Below are 27,500 nucleotides of genomic sequence, written 5' to 3' on the forward strand. Positions count from 1 at the left end.
TTTTATTTTTATTTATTTATTTTATTCGTTTTTGCCGCCATATGTTTACCAGGTAGGAAACTATTTTGTAACCCTCATTACCAGGGATCTGCTTTTGATGCGTGGAACAAACGAGTCACAGTTTTTCTCTCCTTTTTTTTAATGCAGATTTTGATTGTATTTCTTTCACCACTTTATACACTGACGATAGCTTCAGAGACGACCATATGTACGATGAATGAAACCTTATCGGTAAACTTCTAGAAAGCCACGGATAGAGAAAAGAGTCAGTAAAAATAATAAGTGGGGAAGGTTATTTTTTATACTCCTTATCCTTATGGTAAGGATTTTTTTCTCCTTTGTGTTTGTTTTGGTATTACGTCAAGTTCCATCAGCTTGAGGTCGAAGTGGAGGAAACGACTGCTGTTCGCTTTGTTTTATTCTTAGGTATATTTAGTTGTTTTCAGTCAAGGTTCCTGCTATTCCTAGCAAATGGGAAGAGTTACCATCGTTTTCTTTATTAGTTGTGTTTTTTGTTTTCGGTCATGGTCCAAGTAATTAATTTCAAACATGGAGAAAAATATCATTTTGTTTATTTTTTCGTTTTTTTTCTTGGTCCTAGTAATGATATAAAAGACTAAGAAAAAAACCATTCTATTCCAAGTATTTTTTTGCCTCGATGACTTATTTTAGGTGAAGGTCCCAGACAAACTTGGAGCATAATAAAATGCTTTTACGGGTTTCCAGTGGAAGACTGATATGGTCAAATCTCTCCATATGTAATTAATACTAATAAGTAAATGAAACAAATGAGCTAGAAACTGTATTGTATGTTGATGTAAATATCCATGGAGAACATTTTACAATTTTTACAATTTATGAAATTAAAATAGTATCCATTCACCGTATATCTCGGTGAGCGTTTTATTATAAACATGTCAATGACGAAATCTTAAAAAAGAAAGCTCTCTCTCTCTCTCTCTCTCTCTTTGGACAGAAGCAGACCGGTCCCGACGGAATTTTGTTCCCAAATTTCGTAACAAAACGTGGTGTTCGATTTCCAAGATACTAAATTTTTTCTGCGTTTCCGTGTTCACTGATGTAACCCAAGTGCCGGGAAGGCCTCGCGTGGAGAGATTCAAGTTTCCTCAAACGAGAGAGAGAGAGAGAGAGAGAGAGAGAGAGTTTGATAGTCTTATACAATATTGTTAAAAAGATTATTTCAAATCAAAGTGAAAGACAGGGAGACACAGAAAGTTGATTTGGAGAGAGAGATGAGAGAGAGAGAGAGAGAGAGAGAGAGAGAGAGAGAGAGAGAGAGAGAGAGAGTTTAATCGTCTTATACAATACTGTTATAAAAAGATTATTCTAAATCAAAGTGAAAGACAGAGATAGAAAGTTGATCTGGAGAGAGAGAGAGAGAGAGAGAGAGAGAGAGAGAGAGAGACCCTTTTTCTAAGACAAAGAAGCGTTAGATTCTTGTGTTACCTTGCTATGAAAAGGTGGAATATATGTATTTTGTAAAACTACCTAGGTTTAACTAAAGGAAATGCAACTCTGGCTAACCTTTAAGTTAAGAAAAATTTAGACCCCCTCCCCCCACCAAATAAAACGGCTGAAAATCATTTACTTGTCCTACCTATTAAGAAAATGGAAATATGAAATCAGAATTTTTATAAGGAAAGATTCTCCTTTTTGGAGGAAACTTGAGCGCTTCTGGTCAGTACCGGGACCCACAATAGATCGCGCCAGGTAACCCAAGATGTGCTAATTAGGCGTTTGGAGAGAGAGAGAGAGAGAGAGAGAGAGAGAGAGAGACTCCCTCCCTCTCCTTTCCCCCTCCCTCTTCCCCCTCCCTCTTCCCCCTGAAACCCCTGCCGCTGCTCAAGACGTGTTCGTTAGGTCTTTCGCTTCCAGGTGACTGACTTGACGGAGGGGAATATATTCTCCTGATGGAGGCGCCCTTAGAGTTCTTGATGGTCTAAAGGTGCAAGGGGTTTCTTCCTCCTTAAATGGTCGTTATTTTATATTTGGCGTTCACGTTTTACTGCTCTCTCTCTCTCTCTCTCTCTTTCTCTCTCTCTCTTTTTCTTAAATTATCTTGACATTTTCGAATTTTTTTCATGATTTTGGTTTGTGAGGTTTCCCTTTCAAATGGGATTGTTTACAGATTTTGACATTTTCGAAATTGTTTCATAATTTATTTTGTGAGGTTTCCCTTTCAAATGGGATTGTTTATAGATTTCGACATTTTCGAAATTGTTTTCATAATCTATTTTGTAAGGTTTCCCTCTCAAATGGGATTATTTACAGATTTTGACATTTTTCGAATTTTTTCATAATTTATTTTGTCAGGTTTCCCTCTCAAATGGGATTGTTTACAGTATTCGTGTATTTTTATGTATTTGCGTCCTACCGTTTTTCACCGTTTTTAATTTAAATCTTAGTTTTTCATATCAGTATTTTTCTTTCTTTTCAAATGATTTTCTCGGTTTTTATTCTTCTTCATGGTTCATCTATATCTTTCCATTCCTCCAGTTTCTTTGTCTATAATCTTTCTTGTGTTTATTCGAGTCTTATCAAATGAGTGTCATTATTTCCTTGTTAATGTTTCGTAATTTTCATAAACAAACTCTTACGAACTCACTGCTCCCACTCAGTTGCCACTGGCTTCTGTTATTGTAATATAACGGTAATGTTTGAATACGTTCCTCGCTGGACGAGTCGGTTGCATACTCGCCTACCGATCTGGTAGCCAGAGTTCGCTCCCAGCTGCAGCCAGCGGGTAATCAGAGGAATGCACTCCTGACGATTAAAAATTCATCCCTCAATATAATGTGGTTCGGATCCCACAATAAGTTGTAGGCTCCGTTGCTAAGTAACCAATAGGTTCCTAACAACGTGAATGAAAATCTAATCCTTCGGGCCCGCTCTAGGAGAGCTGTTAATCAGCTGAGTGGTCCGGTTAAAATAAGTAATAAATAAATACATTCACCACGCCATTATTTCTATTCCTTACAGATAAAGCAAGAGTAAACATACAAAAGCTTGAATCACTAATCTTAGAAAACAAGACGAATAACCAAATGACCAACAGCCTTGTATCCAAGAGCCAGGAGGCGTTCTTCTTTCCCGCGCGAACCTGTTTGCATTTTTGCAGCTGCGGCAAAAACACACAGGAAACCTATGCAGTGACTGGTTTGCTTCTTCTTCTTCTTCTCCTTCTTCTTCTTTTTTTAGTGCCATGACTCTGGGGGCGATCTCGTGCGTCGAGCGCCCTCACTCCCCGATGCACGTCAGGAGGAAAAGCACTCAAGCGCGCTTAATTTTCCCGGACGTCTTGTTTTAGATACTGCTTTCGCTTGCTTTTGGGAAGAAGATCTGGGAAGATTGCCAGTTGCATGCACGTGTGCTTGCATATACGCATGTAGATGCATGCGTGTATAATACATTTTATATATATATATATATATATATATATATATATATATATATATATATATATATATATATATATATATATATTTTCAGTTGTATTCCACATAGGAAAATGAAAAAAGGTATATCTCAGAAAATGCCCAACAGTTTCGTCCTCCAATGGACCTCTTCTTGGAGCGTTTATTAAGGAAAGAGATAAAGTTTACAGTGACTGTAAACTTTATCTCTTTCCTTAATAAACGCTCCAAGAAGAGGTCCATTGGAGGACGAAACTGTTGGGCATTTTCTGAGATATACCTTTTTTCATTTTCCTATGTGGAATACAACTGAATTACTATATCTTCGTGTGCCTAAGAAGATTACCAGTACTATATATATATATATATATATATATATATATATATATATATATATATATATATATAATATATTTCTTTATTTATATATGGGCTTGTGTGTGTAGGAGGAGACGGGTATTTACCTCTCTCTCTCTCTCTCTCTCTCTCTCTCTCTCTCTGTAAAGCACAAACATTCCACAGACTAAATGCTACCTGCTTTACTTTTGAGGATGATAGAAGAATAATGCATTTAGTCGTGTGTTTATTGCCTGGATTCGAAATTGGAAATTAGCTATTAAGGCGATGGTGCCACTGCTTACACCATGGAAGTACGAGAGAGAGAGAGAGAGAGAGAGAGAGATATTACACTCGGCATCTGGCAGAATGTATTTTGAGCATGTTGAATTGAGTTTGCTATTCCCAGGCATGTCGCCACCCTGACTTAGATCCACAACAGTCGACTGACAAGCATGCCTATAATTTGCCACTTTGGTCAGCAAAGGACTAATGATTTATACTGTTGCCTTGACCGGGAATCGAACCCTGGTACTTTCGTTGTGAGGCGGATATATATATTTATATATATATATATATATATATATATATATATATATATATATATATATCTATATATATATAGTATATATATATCTATGTATATATATGATATGTTATATATATAATATCATACTAGATATATATATAGTATATATATATATATATATATATAATATATATATATATAACATATGTGTCTGTGTATGTATATGATTTGCCGATGAACCCTATTGAAGAAAAATTCCACTTCAGTAGGCAGCTCATACTCTTATGACAGATGGGTCATCAGTAGTGCGTCGAACCCCATCACAAACACCACTTCATATATCCCTACGATATCTTGCACGTTCTATACTCTGTTTTTTTCCATCTGCCCATCCGCCTGTGGTGTTTGCGCATGATAACACTGCGTCCCAGACTTGAAATATCCTATTTCGAATATTAACGGTGTAATTCGCATACAGTAAATGATTAAAACACTTTCCAGTTGCAGATATCCTATTATTTACCTAAAACTTACACATAGCGTAACTATTTAAAGCCCGGGACTCAGTGTTACCATGCGAAAACACCACAGGCGGATGGACAGATGGAAAAAAACAGAGCCTAGTTAAACATTCCTTTCCCCAACCATTGTCCTTCATTCTTCCCACATGACCGAGAGTAACCTGATTCACTGAACGGCAAAACCAATATGTCGTTGAATGTGCCCGCTCTCGAATTTCTCACTTCCACGGGTCTTTTACTCCCCGCACCATTGGACTGTGGAATAACCTCCCGGGGGATGTCGTGCAATTGGAACTTTAAAAGTTCAAAAGTTCAAGCGAAGGAGCAATGCATCGCTACCCTAATAATATTGTTCTTGCATTTTAAAACGTTTAGTCTGTAACTATTTATTCATTATTTTCTTAACAAGTGGTTATCTCTCTTTCTTTTTTTTTCCTTTACTTCCTCTTACTTCTTCCTGACTTTCAAGTCAGTGGTGGCCCATGTGGGCTTGTTCCATTGAATAGGTTTCATCTACGGAATGATAATGATAATTATATAATAATAATAATGAATTACAATAATAATAATAATGAATAAGTAGATGTTATCATTATTGCCCTCGAAATTATTTATTATTATTATTAATGATAGTTTATTATTAGTTGTATTAGTAGTATTAGTTGTATTAGTAGTAGGAAAAGAGAACCCAATGGCATATATTGCTTTTTGTGTGGCTTCAGTTTAAAGAGAGAGAGAGAGAGAGAGAGAGAGAGAGAGAGAGAGAGAGAAGAGAGAGAGAGAGAGAGATCAGGTGTCCATCCACCTCTGAGCATTTGCAAACAGGTCATCTCTTCTGCTTTAGTAGCTTTAGCAAACCCACGCAGGAAGTTGTGTTTGCTTATAAGTGCAGAGAGAGAGAGAGAGAGAGAGAGAGAGAGAGAGAGAGAGAGAGAGAGAGAGAGATTCAAGTCCGATTTTGATTTTGACCCTTTAGAAAGTCGTCAGGAGTTGCCGAAGTCGGAGAAAGAGAGGAAACTCAAAGTATAATTATCTTTATAAGTTTTGGACATTTTCGAGAGCCGAGGGATGGAGAAATAAGAGAGAGAGAGAGGTTTTTTTAAGACCGCCATGCAAGCAATCTTTAGCCAAAATCTCGACTGGCCGCTTTAAGTCATGCATAGTTATGATTAGGATTGGTCGTCTGAACTTAACTGTCGCTTGCATTACTTCACAAATAATTTGCTTCATTATAGAGCCTTTCTACTCTAATAAGTCTTAGTTGTGTGATAAGAAAACTTGTCTAGGGGAAATTTACAATTTCATATTTGCTTTATTTGCTCACACACACGAATAGCAGTGCCATGAAAACGGCGGCATCTTCGTTTCAAATAACATTATGGATCTATTATTGCAATTTTCAAAGACGCCTTATTTGCAGATCTGCTACATTTTGTTGCAATGTTGCTAAATCCACTATCTCTTCAAATGTGAAATTATTACTCGTGGACAAGAATACTCTATAAAAACAGACCAAGACGGCACCCAGGTATTGTCGTGTAGTCTTCATTTTTTGGGTACGGTACTTGAAATAGGTATTGGTTAATTGGTCGAGGTATCTATGCCACCAGCTTGGCAACTGCCGTATCTCAGGAGCAACGTCTTGCAGGTTTAAGGGTGGAGGAGAGGGGATAACTTTTACCTCTTGTCTTGGTTTAAGATTCTTTGCATCAGGGTACACTAGGGCACACTCTTTTTCAGTTGTCTTGGTCTTTCATTTGCCTACTGAATACTATAGTTACTTTAATTCATTTTTTTCTTTCTTTGTGGAATTCAGGTTTTTTGGCAGGTTATGCATTGTTCCCAAAATGCACAAGGTAACACTATACTGGATTTAAATTAAAAAATAATAATTTGGGCGTTTCGAGTAGGTATTACTTCTACCCATCATAGGTATACAAATGTAAGATAGGCTTTATTTATTTATTTATTTTAACTCCGAACGGAGAAGTCGTTACTACAGATTTGATTTTATGAAATTTAGGCTGCCAATGCATACACTGGGCCACTTTCGCCCATTCCGCGTTTCAGACAGTGATAAGAGGGAGTTTGACAGCAAGATAAAAAGATCCATAAAATAAAGGTCTAAAGGTGGGACTGGAAGAAAACCTCACAGAGGTTGGACGCCATGACAGTTTTTTTTTTTTTTTTTTTTTTGTTTTTTTTTTTTTTTTTTTTTTTTTTTTTGCACTAAAAGGCTAAAAAGTTGTTGCAGTTATGGGCCTAAGGAAGGCTGCAAACGCCCTTTTTTAATACCTACGGTGCACCACGTGAGATGCACTTACGGCACTACCTTTCTATGGTGGCCTTGGTCACGGAGAAATTGAAAAAGCCGTCGTTATTAAGAAATAGAAAGTTGAGCCCAGTACACTTATTCTTTTTCGACTCGCCGGACGAAGACCTTCCGCAAAAAGAGATCAGAAATAAGGAAAAAAATTTCTGGATGTACGTAGCTCAGTGATCTTATTATTATTATTATTATTATTATTATTATTATTATTATTATTATTATTGCGGTTTCTACCGCATTCAGTTGATATAGAGTCTTCTCTATCCTTCTTAATATGTTCTTTTTATCAGCGTGTAGCTGGTGTATCAGATTTCCAAAGGACATGAAAACTTTTCTTTTTATTTCAGTTTTATGACCTCTGACGTTTCAAACGCGCTCTGGCGATTATTGTCGAAGAGAGAATGGATTGACATACAAGTTACATGGGTATCTGTAGCAAGTGGGGGTATTATTATTATTATTATTACAGCCTGCATTCCAGCTGATGGAGTCATCCGCCCTACCCATTCCAAGCTATTAAAGGACAAATGCATTCAGGCCTCTCGACAAGAATTGATCAATTGCAAATGCAGAATAGATCAAATAACTGTTGAATTGGAATCCGGTGGTTATACCCGTCTCATTCTCTTCATAACTGGGGGTGGGGGGGGGGGGGGGGAAGAGATAGAAAATAACATTAGGCGATGGTCCTCGAAGATCCGAGAAAAAAGAAGGAGAGGAACGCAGTTTATTAAAGCTTTGTGCATCATTGGTGATGGGTCCGAAGGATTGCTCCGGATTCTTTGGGTCCAAGAAGTCTTCGCGGAGCCGAAACGTTGATGGAGGTATATCATCCAATTTCATTTAGATGAGAGAGGGTGTAAGCTTTTCTCCAATAAATAGAAAAAAATCTGTTTCTCAGATGAATTAATGTTCGGCGTTGCGTGTTGCGTGACGGAGTCTCTTCTGGCCTGAATAGATACAGTTTTTGGAGCCTGCCTACACCATTGCCCTAAAGACTAGTTTCCTCGAGTTTTCTGTACATCGGTTAATACTGTATGAAACTTTTAACTGCACCCCTGGAAACAGTCAGCCAGCCTTGACTGTTTTTGCGGTGCCAGACGCACGATCATGGCTAACTTTAACCTTAAACAAGCTAAAAACTACTGAGGCTAGAGGGAGCTAACGGGACAGACAGAAGCATCCCAATTATGTTCTTTTACAGGAAAGTAAAATGATAAACAATGCCATTAGAACTTATAGCACTGGTCCTACCACTTCCATTCACCGTAATAAAGAGACTTCGGGCTAGAGGAGGAGGAACGATTAACGAAATTCTGGAACTGGTAGCTGTTAGAGAAGAGGAGGAACGATTAACGAAATTCTGGAACTGATAGCTGTTAGAGAAGAGGAGGAACGATTAACGAAATTCTGGAACTGATAGCTGTTAGAGAAGAGGAGGAACGATTAACGAAATTCTGGAACTGGTAGCTGTTAGAGAAGAGGAGGAACTATTAACGGGATTCTGGAACTGGTAGCTGTTAGAGAAGAGGAGGAACGATTAACGGGATTCTGGAAATGATATCTGTTAGAGAAGAGGAGGAACGATTAACAAAATTCTGGAACTGATAGCTGTTAGAGAAAAGGAGGAATGATTAACGGAATTCTGGAAATGATAGCTGTTAGAGAAGAGGAGGAACGATTAATGAAAATCTGGAACTAGTAGCTGTTTACGAAATGAGTGGAACGATTAAACGGGATTCTGAAATGATATCTGTAGAGAGAGGATTGAACGATAACGAAGAAGTCTGAACTGATAGCTGTTTAGAGAAAAGGAGGACTGATTAACGGAAATTCTGGAAGACTGAGTAGCTTTTAGAGACAGAGGAGGAACGATTAACGAAATTCTGGGACTGTAAGCTTTTTAAGGAAGGAAGGCGAGGGAACGATTAACGAAAATTCTTGGAAAACTGGTAAGCTCTTAGAGAAGAGGAGGAATGATTAAAGAAAGTTCTGAACTGGTAGCTCTTCAGAGAAGGAAAAGGAGGAACGATTAACAGGAAATTCTGGAACCCTTTGGATATTCAATGTTAGCAGAGAGAGAGGAACGATTAACGGAATTCTCATGAACTGGTTAGCTGTTAGAGAAAGAGGAAGGAACGAATTTAACCGGGAATTCTGGAAACTGGATTAAGCTTGTTAGAGAAGAAGGAGGGAACGGATCAACGTAATTTCTTGAACTGGTAGCCTTTTGCGATTAACGGAAATTCTGGGAAACTGATAGGCTGATTTAGAGGAAGAAAGAGGAAACGATTAACGGGAATTTCTGAAACTTGGTTAAGCTGCCGGAATTAACGGAATTTTGGAAACTGGGTAAGCGTTCAGAGAAGAGGAGGAACTATAACCGGAAATTCTGGAAACTGATTAGCTCCTAGATAAGAGGGAGGAACGATAACGAATTTTTCTGGAACTGCGGTTAAGCTGCGATGAACGGAAATTCTGGAACTGATAGCTGTTAGAGAGAGTAGGAACGATCAACGGAATTCTGGAATGGTTAAGCTGTTAGAGAAGAGGAGGAACATTTAACGGAATCTGGAAACTGGTAGCTTTAGAGAAGAGAAGAACTATTAACGAAATCTGGAAACTGGTAGCTGTTAGAGAAAGAAGAAGGAGGAATGATTAACGGAATTCTGGAACTGGTTAGCTTTAGAGAAGAGAGGAAACGATAACGGACTCGGGTAAACTGGTAGCCGCAAAACGGAATTCTGGAACTGTAGCTGTTAGAGAAGAGTAGGAACGATCCAACGGATAGTCTGGAAAGGTTAGCTGTTAGAGAAGAGGACGGAATATTAACGGAATCTGGAACGTAGCTGTTAGAGAAGAGTAGGAACGGTCAAAAGGATGCTGGAAACTGGTTAGCTGCGATTAACGGGAATCTGGGGAACTGATAGCTGTAAAGAGAGGAGGAAACGATAATGGAAATTCTGGAATGATAGCTGTTAAAGAAGAGGAGGAACGATTAACGGAATTCTGGAACTGATAGCTCCTAGAGTAGAGGAGGAACGATTAACGGAATTCTGGAACTGATAGCTGTTAGAGAAGAGGAGGAACGATTAACGGAATTCTGGAACTGGTAGCCTTTAGAGAAGAGGAGGAACAATTAACGAAATTCTGGAACTGGTAGCTGTTAGAGAAGAGGAGGAACGATTAATTAACGGAATTCTGGAACTGATAGCTCTTAGAGAAGAGGAGGAACTATTAACGAAATACAGGAACTTGCAGCTCTTAGCCCCGACCGAGGCTGTGCGCGCTCAGTAATTTTGCGGTTGACGGCAGTCACTGCATGGCAGTTGCCACTGAAAATAAAAATAAACACCGTTAATTGTAAACAAGTGCTTCAAATCGTCCGTTCTTTAACTTCTGGTGATTCAGTCGCATCATGCTTTACCCATTTTTCTTCTAGATTCTCCGCTTATTACCGTAGTTATCTTTCATTAACTTCCTGTCCTGCTTTTGGGCTGTTCATTACCATAATGAAAATGCTGAGAAACTTTACTTTGAGGTTAAGATAACGACCAGATAAATGATGCTTTGTATTGAGGCATAACTCATGGCCATCAGGACATTTCTTCCTAATGCATACAAATCCACCTTTTATCTCTCTCTCTCTCTCTCTCTCTCTCTCTCTCTCTCTCTCTCTCCTTCGTCTTCTTCCCCCACCCAAGCGTCAGCCTCCGCTTATTAATCAAATTGACAGGAAGGAGAATATGATGTCGACGGGTTATTTTTTTATGATATCAAAGGACCTCCTCTTATATCGCTTTTTTCTCTCTCTCTTTCCAGGTGAGTGGATGTCCCAGCAGCCCCTGCGGGAGGGTGGACGCCGGGCCTCCCGAAAGTGGTCTCGCTTCTGCTGAAGCCTCGCGGAACCATCTCCCTTTGACCCTCGGGTTTCAGGGCAAGTATTGGAGCCACAACTCTTATATAGTTTAGAAGGACGAAAAGGGCGGGTGGGGGATGCGGGTCAGTTTTGGATGAGGTAAGGGGTGCGGGGGGGGGGGGGGAGAGGGGAGGGATGCGAGCTGGGTTGGTAGAGTGTGTATAGGTGGTATAAAGAGAATTCGTTATCCGTCCTGTCGTGTAAATATGTCAGGAAAAATGACGGAAAATGTCGTCTGGCGATGACGGAAGGGCCTAGGATGGATTCAAAGTCCATCACTTATAGTTAATGATTGACTGATTGACTGAGATTTATCTTGCGTGACAGCAGACTGTGTCACTGACGCCCCAGAAAAGATGATTGAATCTGATTGTCTGCAAAATTGCGATGTCAGCTTGCAGAATTATTAGTGTTGCTACAGGAATGTCGCTGGTCGCCCAAGACTCCTGTACAGGATCAGGTAAAGGATCACGATTTGCTACCAGTGGGTCTGGCTTAATTTCCGAATATGAAAAGAGGCCGTTTTTTATTCATCTTATTTATCAAACTCCTTTGTAATTCTCCGAACTTTTAAAAGTTTTGAAAAAAAAATGTTTCTTTCATGATTTGAATTGATTTTGCTGTGATTGTTTGTGTGATGTTTTTGTAATCCAGATCGCCAAAGGATCTTTTTAGACTTTTAAAATGTATTCGAAATAATACTCTTTTTTCGTTGTACCTGATTTCGTATTGATAACAAACAAGTAAAATGGAACCATTCATACTTCTGACTTTAAATGACAAAAAAAGAAAGAAATTAAACAAGTAAAAGAATCGATTAATTCACGTTTGTCGTCTACCTCCATCCATTTCTCTTTGAAACCAAAACAATCTCTACGATTATGGAAACGAATTCATAACGACGGAAAAAGATTTTTTTTTTTTATCTCGGCTTTGATGTCATTCAGGGCAAGTACCTGCCACATAGTGTTCTTCGCGATTCCCCGTAGTCCTTGAAGAAGCGTAGGGAATCCTCGAGGCTTCAGATGCCTTGCTGAAGTCAAAAGACCTACATGTCCCATCAAGGAAAGCCTTCAAATATCGAGGACATCTCCACGAGGATTGAAAATATTTTGTATCTATTTAAGTTTGGTCGCTGCTTGTGCAAAAACGTGTGTATAATGATAGAGTACGGATGAAGGCAGTGTCGAATTTCACACGTTGATATGACATTTCACCAACTTTATGATAGTGCCAAGCTCTTTTATATGTATGTGTATACAGATTGTCCATAAAGTCCCAGTACCAATACAAGCAATAAATACTTATAATAGTACTGCGACTTTATGGACATCCTGTATATATATATATATATATATATATATATATATATATATATATATATATATATATATATATAAACTGTTTTGGGGGCTTTTATTGATATGATTAGTAGACGATCAGAACAGCGGATATTCAATTCCGTTATCAGCAGACGACCTCATACATGACTGAATGCAAATTCTCTGGTCATGGTTGGTTAGAAACGATGTCTGCTTCAACTAAGAGTTGACATAATACAACGGCCATTGACCTGTAAGACAGAGAGAGAGAGAGAGAGAGAGAGGAGAGAGAGAGAGAAGGGATGTCCATGAAGTTGTATATTATACTTAGGGCTCCTAATTTCGCAATAAAAAGGGTCTAGCGTGTTTGGCTGGTCCTCTTTCGTAAGCCGTGCCTGGGTTATCGGTCGGTCCGAAGGGAAGGCTGGCGAATTCCTGGCATTTCCGATGTCAACGTAACCATAAGGTGTTATTGGTTAGAGTTTTTTTTTTTTTAAGGCAAAATATGTGATTTTTCAACCGAAGGCTTCGATGGTTAGATTTTCTTTAAGGCAAAATATGGGATTTTTCTATCGAAGGTTTCGATGATTAGATTTTTTTAAAGGCAAAATATAGGATTTTTCTACCGAAAGTTTCGGTGATTAGATTTTTTTAAGGCAAAATATGGGATTTTTCAACCGAAGGCTTCAATGGTTAGATTTTTTAAAAGGCAAAATATGGGATTTTTCAACCAGAGGCTTCGATGGTTGAATTTTTTTTCGCTCTCTCTTTTTTTAAGGTATTTTCAAAAATGGCAAAATACGGGATTTTTCAACCGAAGGCTTCGAGCTGTTTGGTCGCTTTTATTGAAAGTATTTCCGCGAAAAGAATTTATCATTACATGATTATAGTTTCTCTCTCTCTCTCTCTCTCTCTCTCTCTCTCTCTCTCTCTCTCACACACACACACACACACACACACCACGCATGAAAATTGGAAACAGATTCAACTTTCACAATCTTCTCCTCAGTTTTCAGTTCTAGTTTACGATGAGCCTCTCTCTCTCTCTCTCTCTCTCTCTCTCTCTCTCTCTCTCTCTCTCTCTCTCTCTCCACACATGTAAATTAGAAACAGATTCAATTTTCACAATCTTCTCAGTTTTCAGTTCTTGTTTAAGATGAGCCTCTCTCTCTCTCTCTCTCTCTCTCTCTCTCTCTCTCTCTCTCTCTCTCACACACACACACACACACAACAGCATACATGCTTGGAAAAAAGAAAAACAGAGATTCAATTTACTTGACGTTATCTTCAGCTCTCTCTCTCTCTCTCTCTCTCTCCTGTTGTTGTTTTATTTCCCTCTTCATCATGACTCATCGGAGGCGGCCAAAAGTCAGTGTGATGTGACCAGTCTTGCGTAAGAAGTACCGAAAAGAATGTTTCCGTACCTGACCGCCATGTTTACCTTTTTCTGACCAATCAAACGATGGTAGCAGTAGCCCTTTCTGGGGTCTTTCTAGTCTCTCTCTCTCGTTTCCTTTCCCTTCTTGCATAACTTTGGGCAAATTCTAGGAAGAGACGAACACGTGTTCGAGGACAATTGTGGGTTGTTTTGTATGTGGCATATTTACATTGTTTTTATTTTTATTTTTTGTAAAGCTCGATGGTGTGGTCAACGAAGTTTTTGCTTTTATTTCTTTTTTTATTTTTCTTTTAAAGCTCGATGGTGTGGTCAACTAAGTGCCCCTAACTTGCCCGAGTTTAAGCAAGTGGAAGAGGTCCAGAGAAGAGCTGTATAACCGTAACCTAAAACGAGGGAAATCTATAGGACTTTGGGAAAACGAACGTAGGGAGAGAATTCCAGAATGTATCTGTTAAAGTAAAGTTACTAGTTATCGAAGCGAAAAATCAGCTGCTTCTGAGCAAGAGCCCGTGCGGCTACAGAGTCTTCTTCATTAATAAACGAGAGTGGAAAATTAGCTGCTTCTGAGCAAGAGCCCGTGCTGGTACAGGATCTTCTTCATTAAACATAACTGTGGACATGACTCCTGACAGCCCGAGGGCCTAATCCACACCTCCCAAAAGAAGTATACCCTATAGATACGTATGGTCTCGCCTTTCTCTCCTCGCCATTAAGGATGCCCCGGGGCATTCATTCACCTTGTCATCAGGTTGATTAATTTATTTAAAATCTTAGTACCCCTGGCCGTGCAACAATACAGGTTAGCGACCGGCGCCTACCTGTAGGAGAGCATGAGGGAGTTGCCTTTCCCGGACCCTTGGTAAGAAAAGACACAGAGCCTTTGATAAGGGTCCCTTACCAAAGGCTCTATCTTCTCTGGCGGCGGTTCGTTCAGTAATACGCGACCAGTAAGTAGTCCAGTACCAGAATGAGCTGGGAGATGGCGTCGTGTTTTCCAGGGTGAAAATCCAACATGCTAACGAGTAAATATTAAATCACTGATATAGAAAATTAAGTATCTCAGACGCGTATATCCCCATATTGTCCGTCCGTAAGGGAAATGAAAATTGGTAGTTGGTTTAGACCAGTGGTCTTCAACCTGTGGGCCATGGGCTGATTATCAGGTGGGCCACGGACAAAAACAAATAACGTAGAATTTAAAGTTAAATAAAATATATAAAGAAATAAAAATAAAAGTAGATTACATTTTCCTTTTGAATTTATGAAAATCTATATTTTGAATTTATGGTAATGACATTAATAAAATTCAAGTTCCAGGAACTATACGTTTTATTTTGAACTTATCAATTCCTATTCTAAACCTGAAGTAGTGGGCCATGGGTATTTGGAGATATCTAAAGTAGGCCATGACCTCAAAAAAGTTGAAGACCACTGGTTTAGACTGAGCAAGGGCTTGTTCCCACAGGCGACCAGTCAGTGTAGTAAGGTGTTATTGAGTGACCTTATTACCAGTAAGGGACCTTCTAAGCCGAGTCATTGCAGGCGAATTGCTGACTGACGCGTTATTCCAGTCAGCTTCGAAACGCTGATTAATAAATCTCGTAGTTTTAAAAAAATCAGTTCATGAGCCATAAAAGTTGAACTGCTGATTATAGGTGATGCACTAATTAGTTTGTCTTTTTACTCGAAAATTTAATTCGGGATTCACTACAGTCAAATAGCTGATTGACGAGTCACAGCTCTCGTTCAGTTGAATAATGAGTCAGTGCAGTCGAACCACTGATTGGCAAGGAACGGGTAATTATATCTAACCAGCCCTTTAAGCTTACGCGTTTATCTTTTTAGTCATTCTTTCCCCCCCTTAATTCATTCATTTCTCTCTATATTTTTGCTTCCCATCATTCTGCTTCTTCCTCTTCTTACTGACGAAATTAACTTACAACTTCAGGAAGTTTATTAAATATCCAGGAATTAAATAGCATCACAACGAAGTCATGGGAACTGGGTTCTAAAAGTGTCTTGCAGAGCCGATTAAACTTTTTCATCCCTTATTCAAATCTGGGTTACCTACATGAGGGTATGCGGTTTCCCGTCCCACGGGCCTTTTCTTATCAAGATAAAAATGTACAGCAGGTGGGTCTTATCCACTTATTCCTTCCCTGCTGCATTTTCTTTTGTCCCATCCCTTTCAGCGGAGTAACTGGCCCTCTTTCCCACCAAAGTCACCCAAAATGGCAGGTCTGGTTTATGCTCGTTTGCTATTATCGAGTCTCATCAAATATGTCCTCTGTTATTCTGTTGTAATTTACTCATATCTCTTGTCTAAGCTAGATTTATTTACCCATTTCTTCTCCGGTGTCATTAAGTCATCCTTTTAGTATCTAAAAGACCAGTTTAATCTGACAACACCAAAATAAAAAGGCCGTTGTTCGAGCACCTATTTTATGACAACTATTAATCTCTATAACAATAACTTTCTTCCTAATAAATTTTCCGTTTAAAATTTTTCTTGTTTTCTTCGATGGCCGACAGTAAGGCCAGTTTTACCAACATGTGGGTGTTAGTGTACGGTGCTATTGAAGAATTAATGACTGATTAATATGGAATAACGATTCAATTGCTGCTTCCGTCTGTGAATCTCGGGTGGAGCTGAAGTACTGCTACACAGTTGACTGGATAAACCGAAATCTATTCTTTGGACCCTGATGTAAACGGGAGAAAGACAGATTAATACCAATGGGTCCTCGAGGGTAACGGTATACACCAATTGTCACATTCTCTCTCTCTCTCTCTCTCTCTCTGAATAGGCGTGCTTCGTCAAGCTGGGTGTCAGTGCTTTCACAGGCCAGAAGATGAATTTGAGTCTTCGGTCCGTTCAGTTTGCCCCTTCTCTAATGTTTAATAAAATAAATATCACTGCGATGCACCTGCCTTCCTCTCGTATAACTAAGATTTATTTGTTGTCTTCTATTTTGTAACGGTGTTTAGCTAAGTCTTTTTAAGGACATGAATGTAGTCGTATTCAAACGAGAGCGAATTGCGTCAGCGGAGTTAGACGAACCTCTAAGAATGGCATGGCTATGACAGCACAGCAGGTTGTTGTCAAACCTCGGTGCCTCGTGTTTCTTTAATACAAAGTTGTTTCAGTATTTATCTGAGAGTATTATTTTCATAGATCCACTGCAGTATTCGTCAATTTTAAAAATCTGCGTTAATTTTGGTTCTGCTGGAGAGCGAAATCGCGTAAACAGAGGAAGAAAATTATAAGACGAAAACTCAAACATTCGGAAAGAACGCCACCAAGCGAGGGCTAGTGGTGGCGGAGGAGCGGTTTAAGCTAACTGGCATACCGCAGCCGCCTATTCAAATGTCCAGCTATTGTACCATTGTCACCCTTATACATTGTCACCTTTATCCCCCCCACTCCCCCAACACAGCCTCGTTCACCTCCTCCTCCTCCCTCCCTCCCTTCGTCCCTCCCTCGCACCCTCCTCCCTTTGGCCTTACGCTCCTCCATCCCTCTTCCTCTCACTCTTTTTCCGTCCTACTCACATCTACCTCACCCTTGGCCATGTTTGGATGAAGTATGTTAATAGATGTTGTGGGGATAGGGGGATTTGTTGTGGGGAAGGGGGGTGACAGAGGTGTTAGATTCTTCATAACGTATGAGATTACGAGGCATATCTGAATCGCGTAGACCCGAAGACCTCTCCGGTCTATCAGAAACGAAGTTTAGTGCAAGGTGGTGGGACTTGCACACTTTGGCAAGTCTGCGATGAAGGTCTATGATGCATTTCATTCATTACAAATCCCTTCTACGTTAAGTAACTATAGAAGACCATGTTTTATACTGGGAACGTTTGAAGCTCACTGATTAGTTTCTCAAACTGACGTTGTGGAATGGAACGAACCGAATTCTGCAAAGAAATGTTAATGCTTATTACTTTTATTTTTGTGGCCTTTGACCACATCGTGATCCGCTGCCGCTCTGACCAGATTACTAAGGTTTGTTGAAAGCCTCAATAGCTTGTCAGATTAAGTTGGCCCTATGTCACGGAGTATAACCTGTAAATAAGGTAACTTTTGGCAGTGCTTAAAAGCATGTGAAGATTATATGAGAAAATAAATAGGATTTATACTAAATATATATATACATAATCAAGTATAAAAGGTCCATTAAAACACTCTGGTTTAAAGCTAAGGACTATATTTCGGCGAACTCACTTCCACCGAAGTATAGTTATAAGCTTTAAACCAGAGTGTTTTAATGGGCCTTTTATACTTGAGACGTATTTATATTCAATTATTTATCAATTAGATATATCCTTAAGTCTTTAGTTCATACCATAGCGTCAGCGAAATCTATTATTATTTGCATATCTTTGAGATGTTTATTGTCATTTTTGTGTCTCCCAATACTTCCAGTGCTCATCTTGTTGACCTTTGCAGTTGTGACGCCCTTTGTATAAAATCAGACAGTATTTGCATATTACAAAAAAAAAAATACATTAAACTGAGAAAAATATTAGAAATGATGTATATAATTATTAGTTGATATTTCACCACAAAGCAAAAACTAGTCATGACTTACTTGGTATACCAAAAGAGAAAGAGAGGGGAAAGTAAATTAATCTTTGAGTATGTATGCACATACAATGAGGATAAATAAAAAAATGGTCTTTGGCGATATCCTGAGAGAATACAGACCCCAAGTAAGGTTTTATTATGAGAGAGAGACTGAGATAACCACGTTACCTAATGGAGCCTGGTCAAGCAGCCCCATTTCCAACTGAAGCCTGGTCAAGTTGCCCAAAGGAAACATTGGTCAATTTGCTTGAATGAGGACTGGTCAAGTGGCTTCAATTGAAGCTTGGTCAAGTTGCCCAAAAGAAACTTGGTCATTTGGCTAAAATGAAGCCTGGTCAAGATGTCCAAGTGAAGTCTGATCAAGTTATAGTTAAGCATTGGTAGGTGTCCCAAAATGAAGCCAGGTCAAGTTGCCTAAATGAAACTTGGTCAAGTAACCCAGAGGAAACCAGTCAAGTTAACAGTTGGGTTTTTAAGAGTAAAAACTAAAAGTATTATCCGGTTAGAACTACATATAAAAATGACGATAGATAGACAGACAAGGAAATAGGAATTGGGATGAATTCTAACTTGTAAGAGAGAACTTTTTAAGGTTGTTTATTGTTAGGATTAAACAAAATGAAGAGAAATCTCAAAATTAGCATTGAGATCAGACACTGGAAAATTAGATGGTGAATAACCTGTAGCTAGGAAAACGGTAGAACAGTCTACTTGTGTGTGTGTGTGTGTGAGAGAGAGAGAGAGAGAGAGAGATCTGATTTGTAGCTAGACCATACATGGTCTAGAAACAATTTCACGGGAGCTATAAAACACGTCTTCCTTGACATATATACATCGATATCTGGTCCAATAACCGGCAAACGTTCTGATTGCGATGTTAAAGTATCAAACGAATTGGGGTAGTTTTCCCAGTGCAGAATAGAATAGACAGCAGCGTCGTGGAGCTTTAAAAAAAAAGATTCAATAAAGCTGTAGAAGTATATTTTGGCATAGAGGGAATTCGCTTCCTTCTTGTGTCTCGTGATGACATGGAGTTTAACTACCTTCTAAGAATAACTAACGGTTTGGCAGTGGGGCATGAGGATCAAGAGACAGGAAATTAGATTTATTGCACGATATTGCTATTTGAATTTGATGCGGGTTCGACATCGCTATTTGAATGTGGTGCGTGTTGGATATCGCTATTTGAACTTGATGCTGGTTCGATATTGTCATTTGAATTTGATGCGGGTTCTATATTGCTATTTGAATTTGATGTGGGTTCGATATTGCTATTTGAATAGTATGAAGATTCGATAATGCTATTTGAGTTTGATGCGGGATTGGTAATGCTATTTGAAATTAATGCGGGCCCGATATTACTATTTGAATTTGATGCAACTTCAATACTGCTATTTGAATTTGATGCCAGTTCGATATCGCTATTTGAATTTGATGCAGGTTCGATATCGCTATTTGAATTTGATGTGGGTTTGATATAGTTATTTGAATTAGATGCAGGTTCGATATTGCTATTTGAATTTGACGCGGGTTCGAATCCACCTACCAGACATTAGAATTACTTCATATTGGAGAAACAAGTCCACAGCTATGTATACATATATATAAAAATTAATCTACAGAGAGCTTTCGGGAATCTATTCGATTCCCCATTTCAAGATTCATGTTACTGTCAGCATTTTTTAATCACTTTATATTCTTGCATTTGGAACTAAGGCTTTGTGGTGATAAGCGTATCAGAAAGTTTGAGAAGAACTCGAGAAGTTAAAAGGTCATTGTGTTATCACAATTAAATATGTAATTGGCAAAAGGTTACCATATACATAGATATATATATACATACGTACTACGTACATTGTGATGTGATTTATAGCATCTCTGCCGCCATATCTTATAAACTAACCGTAGAATCTTCTTGATAATAATCTCATTGTGTTCCCCACACCCAAATTGCCGCTAGCTGTAAACTGAGCTAACCTAACCAAACAACCCGGGCTAGTAGATTCACATCAGCCGTGCATCTGATGTCTAGGCCAGTCCCTTACGGCGCCTCACCTGATTGTCTGATAAAGCTTAATAAGCCATGGCACAGGGCTGGAAACTCTCAGTCTCTCTCGAGAGTTCACATGGGCAAGATGTATGTTCGACCTCTCCTGAGTGATACGTCTTTCAAAACTATCCCTCAGGAGAGGTGGAACGTACATCCTGCCTATGTGAACTCTCGAGAGAGACTGAGTTTCCAGCCCTGTGATATTTATTGATACGTAATTTCGAAGGGGTGGAAGAACGCAAAGTGGAAATTTATGTACCTTTGAATCCCCTTAAAAGGATTATCAAGAGCAGTATTTATTTATTTTTTCTAAATAAAATTAATTCATTCTGCTGGTAATTAATCCTCCTTGCTACCCAAATACAAATCGATCACGACAAGGAAAGATGATTTTGTGACTTGGTGATGTCAACACTTGATGATTATGGAAATACAAGGAATATGTACAGAAATTTCTGTAGAGCTTATAATGCTGTATGAAACACTCACCCGCGGCCTATAAAACTTGCAGCCTTCAACTTAATAAAAACTACTGAGGCTAGAGGGCTGCAATTTGCTATGTTAGATGATTGGAAGGTGGATGATCAGTGTACCAATTTGCAGCCCTCTAGCCTCAGAAGTTTTTAAGATATGAGGGCGGACAGAAAAGTGAGTGGCAACGCCATCTGTTGGTTGGTCTGGTCCCCATCCTCACTGACGTAAGAGCACAGCCGTCGTAAAGTTATCATAATTATATCATGACTATATATCTGTTCTAGCCATAATGATAATTATAAACCTTTGTACCAGTTTTTTTTCCTTCTGGCATTTATTTTTATCGTGCCTAAGTCCCCGGGTGGCTGAGTGATGTGGTGTAATCATGAAATGCAATATTTGATTAATTAGCCAATTATTGGCCGTTTTCAAGGTCAACAAAATTATAAGAATTCTCTTCAACACTTTCAAACGAACTTCAGCTTGAGCGACCTTCAGTGTGGGATAGAACAGAGCCAGTTACCCTCACTTGAGTGATAACGGGTATAATCATAAAGAAGACAAAGAAAGAAAAATACAATGGGAGGGGCAACCCGACTTGCTATCGTTGTGACTGCAAAGAAAAGAATAAAGTTTAAATCTTGCCGGAATACATTAGTATTTATCTCTTAAGCTGGTATATATATATATATATATATAATATATATATATATATATATATATATATATATATATATATATATATATATATATCACATTAAGAGATAAAATACTATTGTATTTAAGCAAGATTTAAACTTTTTATTTATTTATTTATTTATATGTATTTTTTTTGCTCTCACAAAGATAGCAAGTCGGTTTGCGCCCACACTTATTCTTCTATTAAATTTTACTCTTCTCTACCTTTTGATATACCCATTAACACTGTTACATATATATATATATATAATATATATATATATATATATATATATATATATATATAATTTTGCAGAGACTGACTACTCTTCATTTACGATGCGACTCGTTATGCAAGACGCAAGATCGCGTACAACTCCTCAGGACTATTTATGGTACACGTCCAGTACTTGAGGAACCACGAACGTGTTCTGAAAAAGCAACGCGCGATCGCGTGCAGAGAGAGAGAGAATTACTGAGCAAAGTGAGGAAAGATATCTACAGTCGAGGAACGCGAGTGGTAGAAACAGACAGAGTGAGAGAGTGAGAAAGACTTTTGAGAAAAAAGAGCGCGAGGAAAAGTGAGTCGTGTGAAATAGAGGAAAGACAGAAAAACCGCCGAGATAATGGGAAAAATTAAATATAAAAGAAATTAAATAAGAGAGAGAGAGAGAGAGAGAATGAGAGATTTTATAGAAGATTAAGCCAGAGGAGTGCTATCAAGAAACCCCGAGGAGAGAGAGAGAGAGAAAGAGAGAGATTTGATAAAAGATAAAGCCAGGGACCGCTATTAGAAATACGGAGAGAGAGAGAGAGAGAGAGAGAGAGATGATAAAGATCAGCCAGTGATAGCTATTAGTAAATACACTAGAGAGTAAAAAGAGAGAGATTTAATAAAAGATAAAGCCAGTATCGCTAGTAGAAATGAAATCGGGAGAGTGAGAGAGAGTGAGAGAGAAAAAGAGGACGCATGACTGAAGACACACACACACACACAGACTTACAAGGATGGAATTAACTTTGTGGCTCTTGCTTGTACCCCTTCTAATCTATTTATGTCCTCTCTTATAGTATTGGTGACCAAAGCTGGGCTGCATATTCAAGATGAGGTCTAACTATTGATGTGTAGGGCTGCAGCACCGTTTCCTTGTTCCTGTATTTGAACTGAGAAAGAGAGAGCGAGAGAGAGAGGTGGTTTAAAAAAACGAGATATTGTCAGATCATCCGTCCTATTATGTGGCAGAGTCCCACAGATCGGTGAAGACTCTGAGAGCAGCGTAGGCATCTTGAAGGAAGGACCTGAGGAGGAAGAAGAAGAAGAAGAGGAAGAAGAATGATAAATAAGTATGCGCACGGTGCCCAGGCGCCCCGAGATAACAAACATGATGGGTCGGGCGGGCATGGGGCAAGCTGGCCCATCGTTAATACCCTTCCTTATATCGCAGATGGATATTGTCCGGCCGGCTTGATAAATCGTCAATAAATTTCTCCCTTGTTTTGCATTTCGTAGAGAAAGGAAGTTTTTATTTTTTTTTTCCTTTTTTTTTTGTTCTTATTAAGAAAGGGAATATATTTATGCCCTTTTTTTCTCTCACCAAAATTTAATTTCTTGGGTTTTTGTCTTTGCTCTTAGTGAAATATATATGTCTATATATATATATATATATATATATATATATATATGATATATATATATATATATATATACTATATATATATATATATATATATATATAAGAGTTACTTTTGTGCTCTTAATAGGGAACGGAAATGCTGATAATTGAAAAGAATATAAATTTTGTTCTTAATGAAAATCAAATATCCTGTGCGTTCCGACTAATAATGGAAAAATATATACGAAGCTTTGGCTTTATTCAAATTTCAAAAATGAAAATAAATGGTTTCCTTTATTGTCCATGAAATTGGAAAGAAAATAATGAAAAGCTGAATGTATTTCGTCCTTCTTGCAAATGAAAAAGGAAGTAAATTTTAGTCCTCTGCCTTTTTGGATGAAAAGAGAAATAGAGTTCTCCATTTTTAAAAAGATTTTGAAAATGAAAGTCACTTAAGCCCTTTTTTAATTAAACAACGGATCGAAAGGTGGTTTTTTTTTTTTAGAAGTACACTCTCGATGTGGTTCGGAAATCATGTAAAGCCGTTGGTCCCGTTGCTGAATAACTACTGGTTCCTAGCAACGGAAAAACAACAAAAAATAAACAAACACACAAACAAACAAATTCATTTTTCACCCTTTTTCGCGGAACAAATTTCTCCCTTCTGAATTTTAATCGAAAAAGGGGAGACATTTCTGACATTTGAACTGGTAATTATGAAGGTAATGAGTTATTTTCCTTGCCAAAGGGAACGAAACATTAAAGAAAACGGGGAAATATATCGCGTGAGGGAGAGGGCTGAATGCGTACAGAATGTAAACAAAGTTATTCTCGTTAGTTTGCCTTTTTTTTCGGATGACCCTGGATTTTTTTTAACATAGCGTTGTTTTTTTTTTTTTTTTTTTTGCTTTACTGCTTGCTTGGGCTCCCTGTCTCGCTTGTGATCGAGTTTATTCAGTCTCATTTTTATGAAATTAGTTCATTTCCTCGTACAGCCTCCTCTCTACTGTCCGTGTACATGCATTCTGATCGTCTGTATATCATCATAATTACTGACTAATATTTCCCTTGGTCAGTTTTCAACGAATGCATATCAAACTATCCCACCCCCCACCTCACCCCACCCCCGCCATGAAAATTTCGACGACACACAGTTCTCCCTCGCTTTTGCTCTCCATTTCCTCATTCCAAGGAGCATTCCATGAAGCGTCCTCTTCCCCCTCCTCCTCCTCCTCTATAAGCTCACCCATTGCTTTATAAACACACTCGTCTTGCCTCGCAACTCTGCCAGTGGAGTGGAGGAGGATCATCTTCTTCTTCTTCCTTATCTAACCCAGGAAAGAAGCAGCAGAACAGATGGACTTCGGGGGTGGGGTAGGGGTGGGGAGGAGCTTCTAACGCCAGTGGCAGGAGACGACGTGGAGCGCACTAGCCTTAATTATTGATTGAAACCACACCTTAATGAGGCAGGGTCCCCTTCTCTCTCTCTCTCTCTCTCTCTCTCTCTCTCTCTCTCTCTCCCTGACGACGACTTGTCACCCGTAACCCGATTCTGCTATTGAGGCTGATTTTGTCATTCTTGCAGAAAGGGGTTGACTTTTACTGCCCCCGAAAGTCTGAAGACTGGGAGCCGCTGTAAGGTGGTGTCAAGTTACCCATACACTCTTTCCCCCCCCCCCTCCCCCCCCCCCCCCCCCCCCCCCCCCCCCCCCCCCCCCGCCCCCCCCCCCACCCCCCCCTCCTCCTCTTCCATGGGGCCTCCATCTCTCGAACACCCACATTTTTCTGTTGATGATTTAGCTAATGTGTGTGTGTGTGTGAGAGAGAGAGAGAGAGAGAGAGAGAGAGAGAAAAGCTGCAGAGTTGTCATCGTCACCTCTCTACAAGGTTAATTGGGCTGTTTTCGACCGTTTCTTAAACAAATCTCTCTCTCTCTCTCTCAGATGCAATGGAGCACGCATTTTTATCACCAGATCTGACATATGTTTTTGTTGTTCACGTTTGGTAGCTGATAAATAGGCGTCCTGAGTATTATCATCATTTATTTTGAAAATAGTTCGTGTTTTTAGTAATACTACTAGTTTTTTTAGTCATCTGCTAATGCTACAAGTATAGCTAAATTAATTACTATTGATAATATTAAAGAACAACGCAGCAGTGGGAGGTTGGATAAAACAGTGACCCCAGCCATTTTATTTTACGAAACACCTTTCTCGTCACATTAGTGAGAAATACCCCCTTTTTTCGGAAAAATCATCTCAGTATCTCCTCCATTTTCTTTTTATTTTTTCCTTTTAAAAATTTCGTAATTAATTTCACTTTTTGTTATCATTCCATTACCAATTTCAATTTTTGTTAGATTTTCATTACTAATTTCACTTTTCGTTATATTTTCATTGCTAATTCCATTTTTTAAAAATAATTTCATAACTTATTTATCTTTTTGTATAATTCCATTACCAATTTAAATTTTTGTTATAATTTCATTACGAATTTCACTTTTTGTTGTAATTTTATTACTAATTAAAAAATTTATAATTTCGATGTTAATTTCACTTTTTGTTTTAACCTCACTACCAATTTAATTTTTTGTCATAATTTCGTTACCAGTTTCACTTTTTGTTATAATTTTACTACCAATTTCAATTTATGTTATAATTTCATGACTAATTTCGCCCGTTGTTATAACATCATAACTAATCTCACATTCCATCATTATCGGAATCATGTATGGTTGTTTATGTTGATGGAAAAGTGAGTCGATCGTGACGTCAGCGTGTATTGAAAATCGAGGGAAATTCGACACTGATTAGAAAGATATTGTAATAAATATTGTATTAAATATTGTACAGTGAGGAACATCAAGGAGGGAGATACAAGTTAAAGGTTTATTTACGTCATGGAGCATGAATACTCGATGTTGGCATATGTCTAATATTTTATTACGCTGAATTAAACTGAATTGCTAGCCAATACACTACGTTTTAGTATATAATCATATACGTACATACATGTATTTCTATTATATCTATATATATATATATATATATATAAGAATATATAGATATATATGTATATATATATGTATGTATATATATTATATATACATATATATATATATATATATATATATATATATATATATATATATATATATATATATATATATATATATATGACACATTTACACACCATAATGGTAATCGAACGTGCCTTCCTCAGTTTTAGGTGAATCTTCATGATATATTATTTGTACGAGGAATCCCATATTACTTGGATAAATAGTGTTAAATTTATTTCTATATTTTTCCTTCCACATAAACGATATGGCCATGTTTGCATTTTACAGTTTTAACGACCAACCGCTTTTGAAGTAGACCTAACCACATAATACAACTTACACATATTTTCTGTAATATTAATATATATATATTATATATAATATATATATATTAATATATATATAATATTTTATATATATATAATATATATTGTGTGTGTGCGCGTGAGTGTTCGTTTATCTGCATGAGGTGGTCTGTCTACTTTTTCTTCTGAAAATACCCCGCTGCATTGTTTTCAAAATACGACAATATATTTGAATTACGACGAAAACACATGGGAATTTGATAATAACATTAATAGTTTTAAAAGTAAGAATAAATCTGTTTGTTACGCACTGGTTGCATAAAGTATTATTTAACAGAATTACAGCATATGAGCTTAACAGAAAACAGGCAAAATGATGCAGACACACACACACACACACACAAATATACGAATCTCCTCTCTCCCCAAGAAATTAAAACACAATATATGTATATAAAGAGAGTGTTTTTGGCCGCGACTAGAAAATAATAAAACTCCCATGAATTTCCTCGGTCTTATTCGTAGGTACATTGTCAAAGTAACTGACAATGTCTTGATAAGATGGAAGATCTCGGTACTCGAAGTTTTCTTCTCTGGCGAGGCCAAATATCCTGTTCATATATATATAGGTATATATATATATATATATATATATATATATATCTATATATTTAGGATATATATATATATATATATATATTATAGAATACGTATATATATATATAGATATATATATCCTATATATATATAGTATACTATATATATACTGTATCTATAATAATGCTATAATATTTAGTATTTGTATAAATATAGTGTGTATATATATATATATTACTATATATATATATTATAATCTATATATATATATATTATATATATATAATATATATATATTATATATATATATATGAATTATATTATCACATCACCGTGATTCGTATAA

General features: G+C 37.8%; 1 protein-coding gene across 5 annotated transcripts in view; it reads left to right on the forward strand.

Annotated features, from left to right (window-relative positions):
* The window catches only part of LOC135200064 (uncharacterized), a 423,322-nt gene that overhangs the window by 381,198 nt on the left and 14,624 nt on the right, over positions 1-27,500 (forward strand). For 2 of the 5 annotated variants that reach the window (XM_064228324.1, XM_064228323.1), the window contains exon 2: positions 10,972-11,086. The exons of the other annotated variants lie outside the window; for them this stretch is intronic. The gene's annotated coding sequence lies outside the window, so the exon portion shown is untranslated. The remainder of the gene's footprint in view (positions 1-10,971; positions 11,087-27,500) is intronic. 5 annotated transcript variants of the gene reach the window in all.

This window comes from Macrobrachium nipponense, chromosome 26 (genome assembly GCF_015104395.2).
Source record: "Macrobrachium nipponense isolate FS-2020 chromosome 26, ASM1510439v2, whole genome shotgun sequence".
Classification (NCBI taxonomy): Eukaryota; Metazoa; Arthropoda; class Malacostraca; order Decapoda; family Palaemonidae; genus Macrobrachium; species Macrobrachium nipponense.